Raw genomic sequence first — 26,186 nt, 5'->3', positions numbered from 1 at the left:
ACAGTTTATAACATTAAAATATTGCAGCTTCAACATGTGTTAGTATCATTCAACAGAATACTGTATAGCAAGCTTCACTAGTGTCCAAACCTACACAGCCTCCTGCAGCAAGTTTGGGAACACCAGATGTCTTGCTTTGATCCACCTATGATGCTGCCTAGGAATCTGTTGCACTAGGAGCCATGCCTGCACAGATTCCTGCACCATGCTTCAGCTGCTTACACCCATCTATGCTCCCAGGAATGACACTCCAGACACCAGACACTGGCTTGCAGAACAGGGCTCACCTGCAGTTCCCAGTAATTTTGCTTCAGGTGCTCACACCATAAGGTTCCTGAGTTACTTAGGAGAAAATAGCTAACCTTGCTTAGGCCTACTTTCACTACTCTGGAACTTCCTGCACCAAAGCAGAGGAAAATGGGCAACTCTAGCCTAGTAAGCCTTAGTCTTTTCCTGAATATTATAAATGCTTCTACTAGAAGAACAAAGGTAAATTGAACAATTAAATAAGAAGGCAGAAGTAAAGGAGAAACTCAATGGACAAACTTTTTCAGACGCACAAGTCTCAATGCAGAAAAAGGAAGACCACGAAAATGCAAATTACTAATCCCATAATAATAGCACCTAATGAAAATGACCTGGAAGAACTTCCAGACAAGAGATTCAAAAGAAAGATTTTAATATATTCAAATGACACAAAGAAGAGATGAATACACTAAAAGAAAACAAAACAAAAATAGAATCAAATAAGGATCTTAACCTAAGACATGAAAACAGAATCCACCAAAGAGCTATTGTTGAAGAAAACTCAAACTGAAATGATGTTGGGAATGAAAAACATGATAAGGCAAATAGAAAACCTCAGTGCAGAGTCAATCCAATAGTACAAATTATGTTGAAAACAGAGGCAGTTTTGGAAGACAAAGTGGCGATATTAGATCACTCAGTAAAGGTCAGTGATTATATATATATATAACACCATGAAAAGACCTAAACTTTGGATTATAGGCATATTAGGAGAAGAACACCATAGCAAAGTCATAGAGAATGTTTTTAATTAAGCATAGAAAAACGTTTTCCAAACCTAGAGACAGATGTCCACCTATGAAGACCTACAGAAGACTAAATAGACAAGACTAGAAAAGACACTCCTTATAATTCATTATTTAGCTAAGACATTAAAAACACAGAACAAACAAAAGACACTGAAAGTAACAAGATCGAGTCACTTATAAAGTCAGTTCATCAAAACAACACCTTATTATTACATAGAAAATTTGAAAAACCAGAAAACCAGTACCAAAAGGGCCTGGAAAGATGTATTCTGTGTTATAAAAGATCACTACAAAACTATCCAATAAAATTGAATGACTAATAAAATCTTTCAATGATAAAAACAGTCTGAAGGAATTTATGACCAATAAGCTGTCAAGATTCAATCACAAAACTTCAGCTGATAAAAATGTTCACTGAAGTAGAGGAATGCAAAATGAACATGCAAAAACTGGCAACCTCCCTAGATGCCAAGAACAAGCATACCAAGAAAAAAGTCAGGGAAACAAGCTCATTCACAATAGCCTCAAAAATAAAACAAAATAAAAAACATATTGGAATAACTCTAACAAAAAAATTAAAAGACTTGAACAATGAGAACTTTAAGATTGAAATTAAGGCAGTAGATCTCTGCATCTGCTTCCACCAATCACTGGATGAGAGTTCTAGCATGACAGTTAGGGGTATTTGGTCATCCAATCACCAGAGTAGGTCATCTCAGGCACTCTCTCGACCATTGCCAGTTGTCTACAGTGGAGGTATCTTTGTGGATTCCTGGGGAACTCTCTAGCACTCTGCTTCTTCCTATTCCCATGGGGTCTTCATTGATCATGGTGTCTCTTTCCTTGTTCTCCCACTCTATTCCTGATCCAGCTGGGACCTCCCGCTCCCCTAATCTCTCTTAGCCCACGACCCTTGCCCTCCATTAGCCACCCCTCATCCCATTTTGCTCATGTAGATCTTATCCATTTCTCTGTCGCTGGGCAATCTCTATGCTGAGAACTTTTCTTAGCCTTGGTGCAGGGATGAGGGGACTGGATCTGCCTCAACTGAATCTACCTGACTGGGCTGAATCCCCAGGAGAGACCTTGCCTTGGAGGAGGTGGGAATGAGCATGAACGGGGGGGGGGGGGCTGGGGGGAAGGAGGGAGAACAGGGAATCCATGGATGATATATAAAATTAAATTAATTATAAAATAAAAATATTTATTAAAAAAGGGGAAACCCATGACATGAAGAATAATAAACAAATAGGCCAGAAAAAAGAAATTAAGACAATATTAGAAGATGGAAAGACCTCTCATCATATTCTGCAGAATGGTGGTCCCACCAAGGCTGTCTACAGAATGAATGCAATCCCCATCAAAATTCCAATATAATTCTTCAAAGAAATTGGAAAAATAATCTCAAAATTCATATGGAAACACATAAGACCCAGAATAGGAAAAAAGTGCTGAACAATTTTATACTCCTTGGGAATGTTACCAGCTCTACTTCCAGGTTGCATAGTAATAAATGTTACCAGCTCTACTTCCAGGTGTATAATAATAAAAGCAACATTGCTCTGTCTTAAAAACAGATCCGCTGATCTGTAGTATAAACTTGAGGACTCAAATGTGAGCCCATGCTCCTACAGTCAGCTGAGTTTTGACAAAAATGTCAACAGTATACATTGGATAAAAGAAAGTATCTTCAGCAAATGATGCCTGTCAAACTTTATGTCCTCATACTGAAGAATGAAATTAGATCCTCATCTGTGATCTAATCCAACACTAAATGTGTCAAAGACCTCAACATAAGACCTTGTTCCTGGATGTGATAGAGGATAAAGTAGGAAATACACTTCTGCCTGTAGGCATGGTAATGGATTTCTGAATAAGTTCCCAGGAGTAATGGCATTAAGACCAGCAATTGAAAAAATGGGACCTCATGAAACTAAAAAGGGCCTTTGCTATAAATGAAAACACAATATAAGTGAAGTGACAATCTACAAAGTGGGAGAAGAATTTTGGTCAGATATTCATCTAACATAAGTTTAATGCTTAGAATATACAAGAACTCAAAAACTAAACAGGGCTGGGAGAGATGACCAAATAGTTGAAAGAAATTCATTTTCTTGCAGAAGACTTAGGTTCAGTTTCTGGTGACCATGTGGTAGCTCCCAACTGCCTATTTTTCCAGTTCCAGTGGATCAACTGCCATTTCTGACCTTGCACACACACACATATTTCTCTTTCCCTTCTCTTACACACACACACACACACACACACACACACACACACACACACAATTGTTAAAAATACATAAGAAGAAAACAAAATATGGAATTAAAACCTGGGTCATGGAGCTAAATAGAGGGTTCTCATAGGAGAAATACCAATGAGTGAGAAATATTTTTTTAAAAATTCAGCATCCATTATGACCAGGAGAAGAGATATAATAACTGCAGATGTTCACCTACTCCTCCTCTCATCCAAATCCAATCCTCCAGTCTTTTTCCTAGCTCTTCAGCAGCCCAGCTGCTGAGGCCTCCCCCATCTATCTCAGGTTGATCTCCTGATGCCAAAGTCTCATCCCCAGCCCTGGTAGCAGACCTTTTGCTGTGGCCTTTTCCCCTTCCAAGGGGACTAAGCACATCCTGGTGGTACACCCTGCTTTTTTACCTCCTATGAGCCTCCTATCTCAAATGGACAGAATGCCTCTCTTCCCAGCCCATCTCTATTCATAGCTGTCAGCTCAAAATACCTAGAAATACATTTTAACTATAGCTGTCAGTGGACTCCTAATCCTTTCTGTCCCCTTCTCCAGTATATCACACAGATCTTCCCCCCAAACGTACTTCTATACACTGATTGGATTATTCCAGCCCCCAACACCAACAGGCACTCCCTGGGAACCCTCAGACCACTATTGCAAGCTAAGCAGGTGGGTTAACGCTAGATCCCAACTTTCAGTATCCTAGAAGAATTTCCTATCAGGCAACATACAGCTACCATACCCTCCTAAGAACCAGAGAGGTCAAGAGAAATCAAGGAAGAAAACATCCAACAAAGAAAAGACCAGCTATCAGCACCTAAAATTACAATCTTCCCAAACCCAGACACCTAGCAGTTAGTGTAAAAACACATTCAATAACAGCCAGGACTATGTCTCCACTAAGCCCAGCAACACTAGCATAGTTTGCTCAGAGTATTGCATCATAGCTAAAGCACAAGAAAAACACCTTAAAATAGCCTTTATGAATATGGTAGAAGCTCCTAAAGAGGAAATTAACAAATCTCTTAAAGAAATTTATGAGAACACAAATAGTGGAAAAAATAAAGGAATTCAAGAAATAAATAGAACAGTTTCATGAAAGTAGAAATAGAGTTAATAAAGAAAATGTAAACTGAATCTGGAAATGAAAAATCTAGGAACTCATACAGAAACCAGAGTGGGATGCTCACCAACAGAGTATAAGAGATGGAAGGTATGGTAAGAAGACATTAACAAAACATCCAGAAAATAAAGGACAATGTGGAAAGACCAAAACCTAGAATAAGAGAAATAGAAGAAGAAGAAAAATACCAGCTCAAAGGCCCAGAAAATATTTTCAACAAAATCATAGGAGAAAATTTTCCTAACCTAAGGAAGGAGATGCCTATAAACATATGAGAAGCTTACAGAACACCAAATAGATTAGACCAGAAAAGAAAGTCCCCTTGATTCATTATAATCAACATATTAAACATACAGAACAAGGAATGAATATTAATAGCTGCAAGGGGAAAAGACAAAGTAATATATAAAGGCAGAAAGATTAGAATAACAACTGATTTCTTAACGGAAACACTAAAATCCAGAAGGATCTGAAAAGGTGCTGTACACTCTCAGAGACCATAGATGCCAACCCAGACTACTATATACACCAAAACATTCAATCACAATAGTTGGAGAAAATAAGACATTCCATGATATAACCAAATTTAAGCAATATTTATCTTCAATTTCAACCTTATTGAAGGTGCCAGAAGGAACACTCCAACATAAAGAGGTTACTCACACCCAAGAAAATACAGGGAATAAGTGATTCTGGACCACCAAATCAAAAGAGGGAAACACACACACACACACACACACACACACACACACACCACCACCACCACCACCACCACCACCACCACCACCACCACAACCACCACAAACAACAACAAAAATAGCAAAATATCAGGAAACAACAACCACTGCTCATTGATATCTGTCAATACCAATGTTCTCAATTCCCCAAGAAAAATATACAGACTAACAGAATGGATGGGAAAACAGGATCCTTCCTTCTGCTGCATCCAGGAAACATACTTTAACATCAAGGATAGACATCATCTCAGGTTAAAGAGTTGGAAAAAGATATTCCAAGCATATGGACATGAGAAGCAAGCTGACACAGCTGTTTTCATATGTGACAAAATAGACTTCAAACAAAAAATAATTAGAAGAGATACAGAAAGACACTGCATACTTATCAAGGAAAAAATCCACCAAGAGGATATTGTAATTCTTGACATTTATGAATCCAATACAGAGCATCGAAGTTTGTAAAAGAAACACCACTGCAACTTAAATCACATATTGACCCTCAGACACTGATAACCAGAGACTTCAGTCCTTTTTTTTTTCCCCCGATACAGGGTTTCTTTCTCTGTGTATCTTTCTCTGTGTAGCTTTGCACCTTTCCTGGAACTCACTTGGTAGCCTAGGCTGGCCTCGAACTCATAGAGATCCGCCTGCCTCTGCCTCCTGAGTGCTGGGATTAAAGGTGTGTTCCACCATTGCCTGGCGACTTCAGTACTATTACCAAAAGACAGGTCATCAGACAAAAATTTAACAGAGAGAGGCTGGAAGTAATTGATATAAACTAAATGGACAAACAGATATTTACAGAACATTTTAGCCAAACACAAAACAATGTAGCTCCTTCTCAGTACTTCATAGAACTTACTGCAAAATTGATCACATACTTGGTCACAAAGCAAGTTTCAACAGATGCAAGAAAATTAAAACAACACCTTGAATCCTATCAGACATCCATGGATCAAATCTGAATTTCAACAACAACAAAAGCAACAGAAGCTTACCAACTTATAGAAACAGAATAATCCTCTACTGAGTGAAAAATGGGTAATGAAAGAAACCAAATAATTTCTAAAATAGAATGAAAATGAAAAAACTGCATTCCCAAACTGTGTGACACAATGAAGGTCATTCTCAGAGTCATGTTCATAACACTAAATGGAGAGACCTCATTCTATTCCCTTAACAGCACACCTGAATGCTCCAGAACAAAAGGAAGAAATCACACTCTAAAAGAGTAGATGGAAAAAAATAATCAAAGTGAGGGCTGAAATAAAAAAAGAAACAAACAGACAAATAAACAAAACAGGACAAAGAATCCATGAGACAAAGAGTTTCTTTTCTTAGAAAAATCAGTAAGATTGACACACCATTATCCAAATTAAGTAACATGCAGAGTGAAAAATATACTAATTAACAAAATTAGACTTGAAAATGAAGATATAACTATAGATACAGAGAATCATAAGTATATACCTCAAAAACATATACTCCACCAAATCAGAAAAGCTAAAAAACCAGATAATTTTCTTGCTACATATGACTTACCAATGTTATATCAAGACCAGATAAACAATTTATATAGAACTATGATCCCTAGTGAAATAGAGGCAATGATAAAATGTCTCCCAACCAACACCAGACCAAGGCTAGATGGTTTTAGTTCAGAATTTTATCAGACTTCAAAGTAGAATTAATACTTATACACCTCAAATTATTTGACAAAGTAGAAACAGAAGGAATATTGCCCAGTTCATTCTGTGAGACCATAGTTACCCTGATACTCAAACTAAATAAAGACCCAACAAAGAAAGAGAATTACAGACTAGTTTCCTTTATAAACATAGATGCAAAAGAACTATGAACAAAATACTTGCAAGCCAAATTCAAGAATCCATCTGTGGTGGTTTGAAAGAAAATGGCCCCCATAGGGAGTAGCACTATTTGGAGGTATGGCTTTGTTGGTATAAGTATTACTAGTAAGTAGAAATGTGTCACTGTGTGGGTTTGGGCTTTGATGTCTTCTGTGTTCAAGCTACACCCAATGACACATTTGCCTGTGGATCAAGATGTAGAACTCTCTGATACTTCTCTAGCACCATGTCTGTCTGCATGCCACCATGTTCCACCATGATGATAATGCACTAAACCTTCAACACTATAAGCACCCCAATTAAATGTTTTCCTTTATAGGAGTTGCTGTGGTCATAGTGTCTCTTCACAATAATAGAAATAGTAATAGAAATCCCAACTAACACAATAAAAAAGATCGTTTTCCATGATCAATTAGGCTCCATCCCAGAGAAACAGGGATTGTTCAGCATATATAAATCAATAAATGTAATGCACCATATATATATATATGCTGAATTACAAAACCTACAGTGTCATCTCATTACATGCAGAAAAGGCAATTGACAAAGTCCAATACCCCTTCTTGATAAAATTCCTGGGAAAGTTAGGCAAAAAAGGGGTATACCTCAGCATAATATAAGCAATTTACATCAAACTCCAGCCAACATTGACTTAAATAAAGAGAAACTCAAAGCATTTCTGCTAAAATCAGGAGCAAGACAAGGTTGTCCACTCTTTCCATACTTATTCAATATAATACTTTATGTCTTAGCTAGAGCAATAAGACAATTGAAGGAGATCAAGGGGATATAAATTGGAAAGGAAGAAGCCAAAATATCTTATATGCAGATTATATGATAATGTACACAAATGATCATAAAATATCCACTGGGGAACTACTATATCTGATAAACACTTTTAGCAAAGTAGCATGATACAAAATTAAAATCACAAAAAATCAGTAACCTTTCTATAAACAAATGACAAATGGACTGAGAAAGAAATCAGGGAAATAATGCGTTTTACAATAACCTCAAAAAATACAAAATATCTTGTGGTATCTCTAACCAAGCAAGTGAAAGACTTTTATGATAAAATCCTTAAGACATTGAAGGAAGAAATCGAAGCAGATATCAAAAGATGGAAAAGTGTGTCATGCCCAAGGATCAGTAGGATTAACATAGTAAAAATGGCTGTCCTACAGAATCAATGCAATCTCATCAAAATTCCAGCACAATGCTCCATAAAATTTGAAAGGACAATTTTCAGCTTCATACCGAAACACACACACACACACACACACACACACACACACACACACACACACACACAAGAACATGATAGCTAATAATAATTCTGAAGAATAAAGAAAATAATAATAATAATAATAATAATAATAATAATAATAATAATAATAAAGGTATCACCATCCCCCATCTCAAATTGTACTACGGAGGTATAGTAATAAAAACAAAAACAGCTTGATATTGGCACAAAAACAGATAAGCTGATGAATGGAATTGAATTGACATTCCAGACTAAGCCCTTACATTTATGCACACCTGAATTTTGATAATGAAGACAGACACACACATGGGAATAAAGATAGCCTCTTCACCAAATGGTGCTGGTCACACTGGATGTCTGCATATCAAAGAAAGAAAAAAGATCCTTAACCCAATTGAAAACTGACATACAGAGAATTTTTGAATGTAGAAACTCAATGGCTGAGAATAACTTAAAAATGTTCACCAACCTAGTTTTCGCTCAAAAGATGAATGGATAAAGAAAATGTGGTACATTTACACAATGGAATATTACTCAGCTATTTAAAAAATGAAATCATATGATTCACATGCAAATGGATGAAACTAGAAAAAAAAATCAGTCTGTATGAGGTATCCCATACTCAAAAAGACAAATATGGTATGGATTTGCTTATATATGGATAGTAGCTCTTAAATCATTGGTAAGCGAGCTGCAATCTGTATAACCTCAGATATTAGGTATAGAGTAAGAGACTAATGGGGAGGGATGAATCTCCCCAGGAAGTGAGAAAATAATATATAGTTATTGGTGGATAGGGGTAGAAGACTGGAATGGGAGAATCAAATGGGAGGGAGTAGGAAGAGGAGGCAAAGATGGAATGAGGAGAGACAACTAAATTTCAGGCCCTTCAAGGGGTCAAATGGAATTCTAATACAGCAGAAGCTCCCATGAAATTGCCCAGTAATAGTGTAGATAGAAGCACAACCATGCATCTCTCAACAAATGAAGCTTCTGGCACTGGGAATGGTTTACATTTAGTTGACTTCTTGACCACAGGGTTTCCATAATAATCTCTAAACAACCCAGGATATTGCCAAAGCTATTGGTAACTCTTCATAAACTAACATTAAGGCCCCATTTTTGAAGACAGTACCTACATGAACTCACTAAACACTAAGCTGAGATGGTGCCTATGTAGATCCTGCACCACTACAGACACTATAGTGTTCATGGTACTTGAAGGTAGTCTGCATGCCACCAAAGGAGAAAGGTAATCACTAACCCAGCTAAAAGTCTGTTGATATAGCTACCCTGGTGACCTGCATGCAGGATATGTTGGTGAAATGGTGGAACAAAAGTTGTGGGAGTAACCAACCAATATCTGCTTTGAATTAAAGCCCACTCCATGAGATAGAACTCTTAACCAATGCTGTTTGAGTGGCCAAGAACCTGAGAGTAGAGAGGCCAGGGACCAGAGAGAAAACCAAATACTACTGTTCTACTAAAGGAACATAGCAATAAAATAACTTCTGATGACACTCTGCTATCCTCTTCATTCAGTGCCTTGTTCAGCCATCATCATAGAAGCTTCCTTCAGCAGCAGATGGGACCAAATACACAGATCCACAGCCAGATATTATGCAGCTAGTGAGGTACCTTGAAACACTCAGCCCTAAATGGGATGTCTCCATCAAGCCCTTTCCTTGGGGATTAGGGAACTTTGATGAAGAGGAGGCAGAAAGAATGTAAGAGTTACAGAGGATGGAGAACACCAAGGGGTATAGGCCTTCTAGACACTACAGGTATGGCACACATACGAACTCACAGAGACTGAGGGAGTATGAACAGTGCCTGCATGGCTCTGCACCAGTTGGAGTCCTAGAGCTGAAAGAAAAAGTGAACACATACCCTCATCTCTAACCCAGAAGCTATATCCCTTTGGTAGTCACTTGTAAATTAAAAAGCAGTTTTCTCCAGTGTAGTGTCATTGGGGAAACAAACCACTCTTTTTTGTTATGTTTTGTTTTGTTTTAAGACAGAGTTTCTTTGTATAGACCTGGCTATGCTGAAACTTGCTTTTCAGACCATGCTGGTCCTACTCACAGAGATCTGCCGACCTCTGCCTCCAGAGTGCTGGGATTAAATGTGTGGATCACCACTGCCCTGTTTAATAAACCACTCTTACAGGTAGGCTACATGCCCAGCAGTAGATGTCCAATACAAAATGAACTCAAAGGCAATGTTGGAGGCTCTTTGTCTAATAACATTGTCAGGGCAACGTTTTTAGCCTCAAAAATCATTTGTGTATATATTATGAATTCCATTTTTTATGTTTTTATGGAATTCCTTTGTGTGTGAATGTGTATTTCTCTGTGTCTATATGTGTTTCTTGTGCTCTTTGGCATTTTCCTGTTTGGTTGTCTTGTCTTTTTTCCCTATAAATAGTTTTTTATTTTTATCATCATCATCAATATTATTATTATTTTGCATCCTGACTGCAGTTTCCCCTTCCTCCTTTCCTCCCAGTCCACCTTGTACCTTTATTCTGCCTCCCCAATCCAATCCTCCTCAATTTCTCTCCAGAAAAGGATAGGCCTCCCATGGATATGAGCCAAACATGGCATATAAAGTTACAGTAAGACTAGGCATCTCTCCTTAGTATTAAGGCTGGATGAGGCAATATCGTAGGAGGAAAGTGTCCCAAAAGCAGGCAAAAGAGTCAGAGACAGCCCCTGTTCTCACTGTTAGGAACCCCACATGAAGACCAAGTTATACAACTGTCACATATAAGCAGAGGGCCTAAAGTCCCATGCAGGCACCCTGGTTGTCTGTTAAGTATCTGTGAGCCTCTATGAGCTCAGGTTAGTTGATTCTGAGGGGTTTCTTGTAATGTCTTTGACCCCTTTGGTTTTTACTGTGGTGATATAATGTGTACCCCAATAGAGCTTGCATGGGATCAGAGGACAAAGCCAGCCACTATATTAAACATAGAGGTGAAGCAGTGGTAGCATATGCCTTTAATCCTAGCATTTGGGAGGCAAAAATCCATTTGGATCTTTGTGACTTCAAGGCCACACTGGGAACAGATCCAGACATGGTGGCATGTGTCTTTAATCCTAGCACTAGAAAGGAAGTAATATGGCAGGGCACAGAAAGTTATATAAGGTGTGAGTAAAGAGAAAGTCTCTCTCTTGAGGCTGAGGATTTGAAGAGATAAGAACATGGCTGGTTTGTTCTGTTTCTCTGATCTTTCATTTTTCACTCCAATATATGACACCAGGGTTTTTTTTTATTAATAAGACCTTTTGAGATTTGTGTTACATCCTACAATCCTTCCTTCCACAGTATATATACCCTTGGCTGTGGTTCTCTGCATCTGTTTCCATCAGTTGCTGAATGAAGCCTTTCTGATGACAATTGGGCTAGGCGCCAATCTATGAGTGTAGCAGATTAGGCTTCATTGTATTGAGTTTAATTTTTGTCAGTCATGTTTGGTTATATCCTAGGTCTTTCTGGGTTATCCATCTTCTGGGTCCTGGCCTTCTAGATAGTGTCAGGGGTGGGCTCACTCTCATAGCATGGGTCTCAAGTGGGACCACTCATTGGTTGGCCACACCCAAAATTTCTGTACAACCTTTACCCAAGTACATCTTGCAGGCAGGTCAAAGTGTAGGTCGAAAATTATGTGACTGGAATAGTGACCTAATCTCTAATGGAAGTCTTGCATGGTTACAGCAGATGGCAGGTTCAGGATCTATATCTCCCATTGCTAGGAGTCTTAGCTAAGGTCACCTTAATAGATTACTAGGAGTTTCCATTGCACTGCATTTCCACATCACACCCTAAATGGCCTTCAAATCCAGTTGTCTCTCTCCCAGTACTCTCTCTGTCCATCCTCTCCCACCTGATCCCTTCAATTCTTGCCTCAACCTGTCCCAAGTCTACCCATGATGTCTATATTTCCCCTTCTGAGGGAGATTTATGTGCCCCCTTGAGCCCTCCTTGTTACTTAGCTTATTTGGGTCTGTGGAATGTAGCATGGTTATCCTTTACAGCTAATAGCCACTTATAAGTGAACATATACTATGATTGTCCTCTGGGTCTGGGTTACCTCACTCAGGATGATTTTTTTCTACTTGAATCCATTTGCCTGCAAATTTCATGATGTTATAATTTTTTAATAGGTGAGTAATATACTTTTGTGCTTATGTATCACATCTTGTTTATCCATTTTTTGGTTGAGGGACATTTAGGTTATTTCTACTTTCTGGCAATTATGAATAAAAATCCTATGAATGTAGTTGAGTAAGTGTACTTGTATAATGGAATGTACTTTGGGTATATGAACAGGAATGGTATCACTGGATTTTGAGGTAGTGCAATTCCCAATTTTCAGATAAACCACCATATTGATTTTCAAAGCGACTGTGTAAGTTTGTATGCTCATCAGCAATGTAGGAATGTTCCTCTTGCTCCACATCCTCACCAGTACAAGCTCTCACTTGTGTTATTTTTTAAAGTTTTTTTTTTTTTGAGACAGGGTTTCTCCGTGTAGTTTTGGTGGCTGTTCTGGATCTCACTCTTTAATCCAGGCTGGCCTTGAACTCACAGAGATCCGCCTGGCTCTGCCTCCCAAGTGCTGGGATTAAAGGTGTGCGCCACTGCTGCCCTCTCACTTGTGTTTTTTATTTTTGCCCCTCTTAAAAGTGTAGGATAGAATCTTAGAGTCATTTTGATTTGCATTCCCCTGATGGCTACATATGTTAAACATTTCTTCAAGTGCTTTATGACTTTTTGAGATTCTTCTGTCAAGAATTCTGTTTAGAGCTGTACCCCATTTTTAAACTGAATTATTTAGTCTGTTTATGTCTAGTTTCCTGAATTCTTTTTATGTTTTGAGAATTATCCCTCTCTCAGATGTGGGGTTGGTGATGATCTTTTCTGATTCTGTAGGGTGCCATCTTCCCTATTTATGGTGTCTTTTGCTTTATAGAAATTTTTCAGTTTCATGAGGTTCCATTTATTATTTGATTATCTTAATACTTGTGTTATTGGTGTTCTCTTCAGGAAGTTGTCTTCTGTGCCAATGTGTTCAAGGTTACTTCCCTTCTCTTCCCTACTCAAGATTCTCTTCTATCAGGTTCAATGTATCTAGTTTTATGTTGAGGGTTTTGATACATCTGGACTTGAGTTTTGTGGGGGTGATATGTAAGGATCTGTTTCAATTCGTCTAAATGCTGATATCCAGCTAGAACATCACCATTTGTTGAAGATGCATTCATTTTTCCATTGTATATTTTTGGATTCTTTGTAAAAATTACGTGTCCATAGTGTGTGGGTTTGCATTTGAGTTTCAATTTGATTCTGTTGATCAACCTGTCTGTTTTTAATGACAACACCGTGTTTTTTTTTTTATTACTATAGCTGTTTAATAGAGCTTGAAATCAGGGATAATGATACCTCCAGAAGTTCCTTTGCTGGACAGGAAAATTTTTTAGCTATCCTGAGTTTTTTGTTTTTCTTATGAAGTTGGGTATTGTTCTTTCAAGGTCTGTGAAGAATTGTGCTGGGATTGTGCTGGGAATTACATTAAATCTGTAGATTGCTTTAGGTAACATGGCCATTTTTACTATGTTAATCCTACTGATCTTTGAGTATGGGAGATCTTTCCATCTTCTGTTATCTTCTCTAATGTCTTTCTACAAAGACTTGAAGTTCTTGTTACATAGGTTTTTCACTTGCTTATTTAGAGTTACCCCAAGATATTTTATATTATATGTGGCTATTGAGAAGGGTGTTACTTCAATAATTTCTTTCTCAGCCCATTTATCATCTGTATATAGGAGGTCTACTGATATTTTTTAGTTAATCTTATATCTGGACACTTTGCTCAAGGTATTTATTAACTCTAGGAGTTCCCTGGTAGAATTTTTGGGGTCACTTATGTATATTATCATATCATCTGCATATACTGATACTTTGAGTTCTTCCTTTACAACTTCTATCCTCTTGATCTCCTTTAATTGTCTTATTGCTCTAGTTAGAAATTCCAGTACTATATTGAATAGATATGGGGAGAATTGACAGCCTTGACTTGTTGCTGATTTTATTGGAATTGCTTTGAATTTCTCTACATTTAATTTGATGTTTTTCAGAGGCTTACTGTACATTGCTTTTATTATGTATAGGTATGTACCTTGTATCCCTGATCTCTCTAGGATTTTTATGCTGAAGGGGAGTTGGACATTGTCAGAAGCTTTTTCAACATCTATTGAGATGATCACATTTTTTGTTAAGTTTTTTTTCATTTTGGACTACCTTGGCAGATTTTCATATATTGAACCTTCCTTGCATCTCTGGGATGAAGCCCACTTGATCATGGTGTATAATCTCGATTTATTCTTGGATTCAGTATGTGAGTAGTTCATTGAGTGTTTACATCAACATTCATAAGGGACATTGGTCTGTAATTCCTTTTGTTTGTTGAATCTTTGTGTGGTTTAGATATCAGAGTGACTATGGCCCCATAAAATGAATTTGACAATGTTCCTTCTGTTTCTGTTTTGTAGAATAATTTGAGGAGTATTGGTATTAGCTCTTTGTTTTGAAAGTCTTGTAGAATTCTGCCCTAAAACCATCTGGCTCTGGGCTTTTTTGGTTGGGATATTTTTCATGATTATTTATATTTCCTTGGAGGGTGTAGGTTAATTTTAATTGTTCATCTAATCTTGATTTAACTTGGGTAAGTCTCTATTAAGACATTTATTCATTTTTTTCTTGTTTTTTTTTGGGGGGTGGTTGAGCTGAGGTTTCTCTGTTTAACAGCTCTGGCTGTCCTGGAATTTGCTTTGTAGACCAGGCTACAAAGAATTTATCTATCTTGTTAAGTTGCTCAAAGAACCACCTCATTGTTCCATTGATTCTTTGTATTTTTCTCTTTGTTTCTCATTATTGATTTCAACAATTTTCTGCTGTCTACTCCTCTTGGGTGTGTTTGTTTCTTTTTGTTCTAGAGCTTCCAGGTGTGCTATGTTTCTCCAAATTCTTTATGCAGACACGTGGTGACATGGATTTTCCTCTTAGTACTGCTTTCATTGTGTCCCATAAGCTTGGTTATGTTGTGCATTCATTTTCATTGAATTCCAGGGAGTCTTTAGTTTCTCTCTTATTTTTTCCTTGACCCAGTGGTCATTCAGTAGAGTTTTGTTTAGTTTCCATGTGTTTGTAGGCTATCTGTTGCTTCTGTTGTTGAAATTTAGCTTTAATCCACAGTGGTCTGATAAGAAACAGGGGCTGTGTTGGTTCGAATGTAATCGACCCCTATAAACTCATAGGGAGTGGCATTATTAGGATGTGTGGCTCTGTTGGAATAGATATGGCCTTGTTGGAGGAATTGTGTCCCTGTAGGTGTGTGCTTTGAGGTCTCATACATGTTCATGTCACTTCAAGTATCTCAGTTCACTTCCTGTTGCCTTTGGACCAAGTTGTTAGAACTCTCAGCTCCTTCTCCAGTACCATATCTGCCTGCATACTGCCTTGCTTCCTGCTGATGGTAATGGACTAAACCCCTGAACTGTAAGCCAGCCACTCCATTTAAATATTTTCCTTTTTAAGAGTTTGTTGTGGTTATGGGTTCTCTTGATAGCAAGAAAAACTCTAACTGTGATAGTTGTGACCATGTTTTTGTTTTGTAGGAATATGTGCCTTGGGACTGTTGATTAGGAATGCAGTTTAACACTTTAAGTGTTACTTAATGGTCCATCCTAGTAGGAAGATAATGCTGCTGATTGTGATTTGATGAACTGTGGGGTCCTGGATCAAGAGGTTTCAGAGGAGAAGTATATGATTATGTGGCCTAATGATTGTTGTGATATTTTGGTAAAGAATGTGATTTCTTTTTGCCCTTGTCTGAAGAGTCTAGCTTAGGCTAAAGTGAAGAGATCTGGATTAATTCCATTGGCAGAACAAATCTTGAAGCATTCTAGTATAGACTCTGATGTATGTTTACTAGTTTTCATGCTTATAAAAATTTATAATAAAAAGGAGCAAGCTGAGAAATGAAAACTACAAATGTATAATTTGAGGAGAAACAGAATATCAGGACATGGAATAGAGCTAAGTCCTGTGTTCAAGGATATAAATAGATTAAGAAATGGAATAAAAGGAATAGTGACATCAGGGAAAGATCCCAACTTTTGAAAAGGAATTAAAGCAAAGCTTAGAGATGGGTGTGGTGGTGCACTCCTCTAATCCCAGCACTCAGAATTCAGAAGCTTGCAGATCTCTATGTTTGAGGTTACTCTGGTCTACAGAGCAAGTTTTAGAAGCAGTCAAGTTTAGGCAGTGAAAGAAACCATTAAAAACAGAAAGCTGGTGAAGATGTAATTTAAAGATCTCTGAGGTCAAGGTCAGCCCAGTCTAGAGCTCCATTTTCAGGACAGCTAAGCTTATTTAGTGAAGAAACCATGGAAAACAGAGCTGGTAAAGATGCAATTAAATAAAGCAGCAATATTCCAGCCTCAGCAAGCAACAGAACTTGCCACTTTGGCCACCTGATTCTGACTTTAGGGTCACAGATAGAAGAAAGAGGTTATGAAATATTTCCCCAAGACTAAGGAAAGCTGCTGAGACCAAGCATGTGTCAGGGATGTCCCTGAATGGAGGCCCAGGGAGGCTATTATGTGAAGCTGTGAAGAAGAAGCCTGCATTGCCTTGGAGACCTCAAGATGTTAGAGATGCCAGAGTTGTGGGATACTTGCAGATGAAAGCTGTTAACAGAGAGTAGATCCATCCCAATGGAAAGAAATATATTGCAATCAACAAAACTGAAAGGAGCTGGAGATCTGAAGAACATCTTGACATCAGACATGGAGATTCAGAGTTTGAAATTTGCCTAACTGGTTTTCTGTCTTGTTTGGTTCAGTATTTCCTCACTACACTCCCTTCCCTATGGTTTGTGCAATTATATGTTGGAAGTATGTGATCTGTTTTTTGATTTTGATTTTACAGGGGATCACAGTTAAGAGATTTCATGAATCTTAGAAGAGACTTTGAACTTTATAGATTATAAGGACTTTTGAAGCTGGACTAAACACATTTTGTGTTAGGATATTGTTATAAGCTTATGGGGGCCAGGGAATAGATTGTGGAAGTTTTTAATGTAATTGACTCCCATAAACTCATGTGGAGTGGCATTATTAAGAGATGTGGCTTTATTGGAGTAGTTATGGCCTTGATGGAGGAAGTATATCACTGTGGGAGTGGGTTTGGAGGTTTCACATGTGCTCAAGCCATGTCCAGTTCACTTCCTGTTACATTTGGATCATGTTGTAAGAACTCTCAGCCCCTCCTCCAGCCCCATGACTGCTTGAATGTTGCCTTGTTTTCCAGCATGAAAATAATGGACTAAACCTCTGAACATAAATGACTCACCCAAATTAAATGTTTTCCTTAATAAGAGTTGCCATGGCCATAGTGTCTCTTCACAATAATAGAAACTCTAAGACAGGGGGTTGTTTCAATTTTCTTGTATCTGTTGAGACTTGCTTTGTGGTCTGTGTATGTGGACTGAGTATGTGGACTGAGTATGTGGTCAATTTTGGAGAAGGTTCCCTGAGGTACTGAGAAGAAGGTATATTCTTTTGTGTTTGGTGAATATTTCATAGATAACTTTTATGTCCATTTGAGTCATAACATCTGTTAGTTCCATTATTCCTCTGTTTAGTTTTTGTCTGAAAGTCCTGTCCATTGGTAAGAGTGGGGTGTTGAAGTTTAGTATTATTTCTTTTATAAATGTGAGGGCCCTTGTATTTGAGGCATAGGTTTTTTTTTGTTATTTTATTCACTATATTGTTTTATTAATCCTTAGATGCCTGTTTGTTTTCTAAGGAGGTACAGAAAGGGATGGGAGGTGAGATGGGGAATAACTTGGAGAATAAGGGGTGGGAAAACCATAATCAAAATATATTATATCATAAAATCTATTCTCAATAAAAGAAAAAATTAATAAAATAAATCAGTGAAACCTTTCAGACATGTGTGTTTAAATTGGAGTACCAACTAAGCATGCTGTTACATATCTTTAATCTCTGCACTTGGCAGCCATAGGCAGATGGATCTTTGTGAGTTTGAAGTCATCCTGGTGTACATATTGAATTTTGAGACAGCCAAAGCTACAGAGTGAAACCTTGTTTCAAAACAAACAAACAAACAAACAAACAAACAAACAAGGAGTTACTAATGAAGTTAATAAAGTAGTATGGAAATTTGGAGGAGTATTTCAAGAGAAAATAAATAGAAGACTGGGAAAGGGGGCTTCATGTGTGTCATTCTAGAGAATGTAACATCCATGTTCAATGAAGACTTTCCAGTGTAGCTGCTTTGAGGTCCCCCTTCCTCTTGTTAGTAACCTTTCACTCATGCTCTGCAAGGAATCCCAATACAGTAATCAGTTCCCCACTATGACTTGTCTTTAAGTCCTTATGAGTAGGGGTACACAGTATTTAGTTTGCTCTAGGAAGAAAAATTCTCCAATAGATAGTCAATTTATTCTGTCAGTATCACTGTGCAGGAAGGAAAGTAAATAAAACAGAAGGGAACCAGAAAGTAGTAAAAAGAAGTGTTAAAAGGATGTGAGAAAAATATTTTTAATAGGACATGTTTTGTATGTAAAAATTAAGATGGCTGGATTTTAGTCCATAATATGAGAAAAACCTAAAATTTCCAAAAAGTTACCTAAAGTCTGTGCATGTCAAATAAGATTTGTAAAAGATGAGGCTTTCAGATGATCTATAAAGCATTAAAATTTCTAAGGTCAAAGTTCAAGAAATTGATATCAAACTTCTGATTAAATCAGTTATTTATCTGCTCATAGTTAACAGTTACAATAACTAGCTTAAAATGAAAAATTTACATCTAATTTAGGTTTATCCAATAGTATTTGGTTTCTGCTCAACCTTTACTTACACACTGCGTAGTAAAAACTACAAGACTCACGTAATTGATCTTCTGTGTGTCCAATAACCATAGTTAGAGGTCTATAAGTAGGTCCTAGAAGATTGTAGGGCATCACTAATAATGTTACTGGGGGGAGTAACCTATTCTTTTGTTCAGGGATATGATGGAGACCTCACTGGGTGGTCTTCAAATATGATAACCAACACAGAATGGGGGAACCTTCAATGTTTCCAAGCTACTCCACAATCAAGCATGACATTTGACTTATCCTCATGTAGATGGAACAATTGGTGAAAACAAAAGCTAAAGGAAGCATTGGCTCCTCTCAAGTGCAGTAATCACGGAGGACCAGATTCTCAACTGGCCTTGACATTAAAAAGAATTTTGGCCACCTGCATGGTCTTAAACACCTAACAGGATAGTATAGCTAAAGATTAAAATGATTGATATGTTTGTTTAACATTCCAAGTTAATCACACTCCCAGACATTAGTCCCAAGTCCATATGGGATGTTATTTAGACAACTGTTTCAGGCTAATGATTTTTTTCATGATAAAGCAAATGCTTCCCAGACAGAAGGCATCATGACCTTGACTCAATTTAACACTGTGAGCCTACCTGCTGCAACAAACAGAGACAAGGCCATTATTGTTGCAACCTAAAATCAAATGGCTAAACTTCTCTCTTTTTCTCTCTAGAAACCATTTGAGGGAACATAAACCATGATTCTAGCCATTCTAACAGCTATCAGGGTACCCTAAAGCAAATCTTGGATTCATAACTCTTGAGTCTAGCCTTGTAGGCCAAAAGAAAAAGCCCATTAAGATATTTTAATGAGATTTTCAATTTGGACATTTTTTAATTCAATTTTTTTTATTTGTAGACAGTTGGTAACATATACATTCCAAAATACTTTTTAGCAAATTAACTTGTATTATAAAATGTGCAAATTTTTAATGGACAATTTAAAGTTACCACGTAAGATTTTTTTTAATTTATTATATTTGTGTTTTAATTTTACACATCAGCCATGGGTTCCCCTGTCCTCCCCACTCCCGCACCGCCCCCATCTTCCCCCCAGCCCCTTCCTTCCATTCCCATCCCCTCCAGGGCCAAGACTCCCTTGGGGATTCATTTAAACCTGGTGGATTCAGTACAGGCAGGTCCAGTCCCCTCCTTCCAGGCTGAGCAAAGTGTCCCTGTGTAAACCCAAGGTTCCAAACAGCCAGCTCATGCACTAAGGACAGGTCCAGGTCCCACAGCCTGGATGCTTCTCAAACAGTTCAAGCTATTCAATTGTCTCACTTATCCAAAGGGCCTGATCCAGCTGGGGGCTCCACAGCCCCTGGCTCATAATTCATGTGCTTCCATTCATTTGGCTATTTGTCCCTGTGCTCTTCCAATATTGGTCTCAACAATTCTCACTCTTACAGTCCCTCCTCTTTCTCGACAGATGGACTCCTGGAGCTCCACCTGGGGCCTGGCAGAGGATCTCTGCATGCACTTCCATCAGTTATTGGATGAGAGTTCCAGCATGACAGTTAGGGTGTTTGGCCATCTGATAACCAGACCAGGTCAGATCAGGCTTTCTCTCAACCATTGCCAGCAGTCTACAGAGGATATATCATTGTGGATTTCTGGGGTCCTCTCTAGAACTCTGCCTATTCCTGTTCTCATGTGGTCATCATTTATCATGGTCTGTCATTCCTTGTTCTCCCTTTCTGATCTTGATCCAGCTGGGATCTCCTGCTCCCCTAAGCTTTCTTTCCCTCGAACCTTGCCCTTCATTACTCCCACTGGTTGTTCATGTAGATCTCATCCATTTCTCTGACATTGGGTGATCCCTGTGTCTTTCCTAGGGTCCTGTTTTCTAGGTAGCCTCCCTGGAGTTGTGTCGCAGTCTAGTCATCTTTGTTTTACATCTAGTATCCTACTATGAGTGAGTACATGCCATGTTCTGGACATTTAAATCTCTATCTCCACCTGTATCTATATCTATAGCCTCTATTCTGGCTTCTTCTGATTCCCTCCCTGGAACAAGTAATGCTAATAACCCCTGCCATTGCTTCTCCTTCAAATCTCTTTCCAGGCACTAATTAACGACTCTTTTTCCTTTCTACATATGCATTTTTTCACATAAAACTACCGATGCAGATTGGTGTCTTTTAGAGAGGCCCACTGGTGGGCCATAAAGGTACATTAAGGAAAGGCTTTTTTCAAGAGACTAGTATGTCTGGCTTTGGAGGAGACCCAACATTGCAGTTGAACAGGCACAATGACCTGGCCAAGGGACCACCCCTGGCTATACCAAATACGTAACTGGAATAATTAGTCATTTAATGAAGAATGTATGTCTCCTGCCTTGAATCTCACCCCTACCACAGTAGCTTACCAGGCTATAGCCATGCAGCTTTTAAAGTCTGCTTGCTTTTCTAAACTACTAAGGAAAACATAACTTCTTTTGTTCTTTTTTTCTATTTCCTAAGCATGTTTTCTCTGATACTTTGGGCTTCCCTGACATTTTGAACTTCCATACTTTTTTCTAAAGTTCCCCTTTCTACCATATGTTACTTGTCTGCCATGTCTGACCTCCATTTCTGTTTAAATGGTATGGGATTTTTCTTTCTCTCTTCTATTCTCCTCCTCTGGCCAGCTGTTGGTATTTTCAGCTTGCTACCTTTTCCTCAAGCTAAAAACAAAACCAAACCAACCAAACAACAACAACAACAACAACAACAGTACCAGGTATAGATTATCACTTTTTAAATTGTAGTTTAGTAGGGTCCTATAGAACCCCTTAAAATATAAAAGCTAATGCTATTCCTCTTGATCATGCACTAAAACATTATGGTAAGACCCAGTTTCTGAACAGACCATATACAGTCATAGGACATGGAGAAATCAAGCTGGTACACCTGGAAGCTTCATTCCTACTGGCTAGTTTTCATAGTGCTAGATGATTCTTTCACAAAAACAGGGTGAAAAGTCATCAACAACCTTACCTTATTGTGAATCTTGTGAACCACAATAACAACTGACCTGGCAAGTTATGACAACTGGTGAAATAGTGGTATGAATGTAATGGGAATAACCAATTGCTTTCTTATTGAATTTAAGGTTTTCTCCACAAGAAGGAACACATATCTGGTATTGCAAACTGAGCCAAAAATCTATGGCTGTTGATGTCATAGGTTTTAAAGGAGATCCTAAAACAATTATTCTGTTAAATAGACATATTTATTATCTTTATAATCATTGGTTAGTACATCTCTAAACCCTGAGACAAAGCTTCATTTTGCAGTACATAGTTATTAATTCAAAGACCCATAACTAGTCAACATGTGGAGAATAGAAGATATTGAAATGTTCATCTCTCAAGGCTCAGAGATCTTAATAAGAAGGATTAGCAAAATGATTCCTAGAGCCAGAAGCAGTTGATGACTGTAGCAAAAACTATTCTCTAAACATTACAGAACTGATACACCTGTGCATTCACAGTGACTAAGGCTATCTTCTCAAAACTAACGAGATCAAGCTAGCCAAAGTCCCAGCATGTATGAGTCATGACATCTCACCCCTATTTGAGAAGTTATTGAATATTGATGACTACTGAGGGAAAGATAGATTTCTTCAGGGATCCTGGCCCTGAGCAGCTACCCATGTTCCAGAACAGGGTCCTTTACCCATGAACATATAAGTAGCACTAAGACAATTCAGTGGATTTTTAAAAATAACATATGGAATGTGTAAATAAAATTCTCAAATAACAAATGTTTTAAGTAATAAAAATATGTCAAAATTTTAAACATAATATTCTATAACAGAAAAATGGTAATGAATTTAAAACAATAAATATGCATTTAAAATAAATTAACTAAGGAGATAAATTCTCCAAAGACTGTGAATTGAAATATTAAATTTAGAAAGTGAAAGGACCAAACCTAAATTATGTTATTTAGACATAAGTATACATATGATAAAACTATATTTCAAAAGGCCAACAGGATGATAATCATACCATCTAAATGAAGAAAACTCAATGATTATGTTCATTTCCCAAACTACCAAGGAGAAACTTAACTGTTTTGGTAAGAATTTTTGACTCCTGCTATATCTGCAAGTTTCTCTTCAATCTGGACAAATAATTGGATGATTTTTTATGAATGAAATATGCATTAATGCTGTCATTCTTGAAGAAAGACACTAAAAGTGTCATATTATAATTCTGCCTGAAGTGACAGTTGAAAATCTCATTGTCATGATTCCAAGCACCTTGATTAAAACATGGAAATCAATCAATTCAGCTATCTTTCAGTTTCAAAATTATCAAGCAATTTAATAAGTGGAAAGCTATCACTTTTGTGTTAGATATGACCAAACATTTCTGTGATATTTCTTGTAAATAGCAACAAACCTTCCATCTTAAAGTGCAAATTTAGAACAAATGTATTCATGTCAATTGAAATGATTTGATAAATGTTTTTAAATCCACTGAACAAGTTTGTTTTAAATTATGGTCAACCAGTTTGCCTTCCTGTTGTGCAAAAGGTGTTTTTTAAAGTCCATTATTCTCACATTCATTATGTGCTTGAATGGCATTAATCTCAACAGAAGTACAAGTTAAGTGCTCCATGTACCATAACCACCAGGTGGAAAATGAAAAATTCATCCAGAGCATTCCTATGGCCCCATGTGGAACAAATTTGGCTCCCATTGACATTCTTTTATTAAGCATCCAAATATATATAGTGCATGCAAATTCTGTTCCAAAGATTATGTTTTGAATACATTTATGCAATCTGATCATACCTTATTTCGTTGAGGAGACCTTGACATAAATATACAATTATAATACAATGCTTTTCATATAATGTTAGAGATACACATAGTTTATTCTAATATACATGGCAGTAGGACACCTAACCTAATGTGGATGGAAGGAAAAGCATAAAGTCAGGGAAGTTGTATTTGCATTGATTGTACCTATAACAAAACCTAGTTGTTTGTTTGTTTGTTTGTAGTGGTGGTGGTGGTGGTGGTGGTGGTGGTGGTGGTGGTGGTGTGTGTGTGTGTGTGTGTGTGTGTTAGAGACAGTATTAAAGAACACATTGGAATGAAGCACTATGTCAAAAATGAGATGGAAGGAGAGTAAAACCATTCACTCAAAATATAACCCTTTAAGTGGTAAAAGTTACGCCTGCAGAAGGAGATGAAAGCATCTCTTGAAGGGCCTGTTGTGTACTATTGAGAAATTTGGCCTCCTTCCTGCTAATGTTACAATCATTTTAATACACTAATATTTGAAGCATTGTTGATTTCTGGGAATAAGTTCCACTTACTCTTTTTTATTCTATTGGCTGAAATCTTGTTTAGGACACCTGTATCAATGCTCTTGAGTAAGACCCATGTGTGGACAATTTTCTTTCAAAGTATTTTTATTAGCTTTTGGTATTGGTAATTCCAGCTTAGTAAGATATGGAAGACTAAAGCATGAAACTATTTAGTCTTAACATAACAATAAAAAGCCAGAGTCATATATCAAGGGTGAAAGCTGAAAGATCAGAGAAGCAGAGCAGCAGCCACTTAAAGACTTTTTGCCTCTATGAAATCTCAGACCAAATGGGGCATCTTGACTCTATGAATCCTCAGACTGAATGAGGCTGTGGATCCTGTCTCCATCTACCTTATATTCCTGTCTCTACCACCCTAGTGCTCAGATTAAAGGTGTGAGCCTCCTATGTGCTAGGATCAAAGGCTTGAGCCTCCTATGTCCTGGGATCAAAAGCATGATCATCCCAAGTGCTGGGATTAAAGGTGTGAGCCACCACTGCCTGGCCTCTATGATTAATAAGTGGCTAGCTCTGCCCTCTGATCTCCAGGCAAGTTTTATTTGTCAAAACACAAAGAAAATATCATACAACAGAAGGCTACTTTCTTTTCTATGACAATAGTTCTCAAATAGTCAAGTGCATAAAAATCACTTTGAGAAGCTAATAACGCAAAATCCCAGATGTTCTCTTCCAGATGATTGTAATTCAGTGTCTGATTCATAAAATCAATTCTGAGCATCTTAGTTGCTCTTGGATGGAATGGTACAGGGATTAGAGTTTTTGAAAAACAATGTTATATGCCTTGAGCAATTGCAAAAAGTTACCTCTTCCTTAAGGGATATCTAAATTCTTTGTCTTCCTTGGGGCACATTGGACAAAAAAATAAATATTTGACATGACATTCTAAATCCATAGGCATCTAACCCACAGCCTGAACATTGTGATTAGCACACACACACATTTATTTTGAGTGGCGTTGTGACAAAACATTGTTAACTACAACATCCACAGTCAACAAGTGTTCATATAGTTGCAAAACTAAAATTTCTAATGTTTTTAATGAGCTTACTATTTTATATTGGGAAGCATTTATAGATATTCTGGAATACACACAGCACATGTTAGATCCTGCCCTGTTTGAGTTATGTCTTGACTTCCTTCAGTGATGAACAGTGCCATGGAAGTGTAAGTCCAATAAATCCTTTTTCTCTCAAACTTGCTTTGTGGTTGTGGTGTTTTGTCACAGCATTTAGAAACTCTAAGACAAGTTGGTACTAGGAGTGAGGATTTGCTGTGACAGACCTGTGGGAGGGCTGTGGAAGGACTTTGGAACTTTGGTGTAGAAAAGCCATTTATTGCTGAGGCTCAGTGGGAAGTTCCTGAGGAGTTTGAGAGATAAGAATGTTGAGAGCAGTGCAGAAGGTGGAGGTCTGGATTGTTAATTTTCAGAGGGAAATTGAAAGACCCTATCAGGGTCATTTGCTATTTTGAAGTAAGATTCTGCTCAGCTGGGACTGAAGAGTTAGCTGTGATTAACACGAGAGTAGCACCACTGAAGTAAAAACTTTGTGTTACTGGGACAGTTGATGTTAGCTGGAGCTAAGAAATTAGCAG

This window comes from Onychomys torridus, chromosome X (assembly GCF_903995425.1).
Source record: "Onychomys torridus chromosome X, mOncTor1.1, whole genome shotgun sequence".
NCBI classification, from domain to species: Eukaryota; Metazoa; Chordata; class Mammalia; order Rodentia; family Cricetidae; genus Onychomys; species Onychomys torridus.
Note: the sequence above shows the minus strand (reverse complement) of the source record.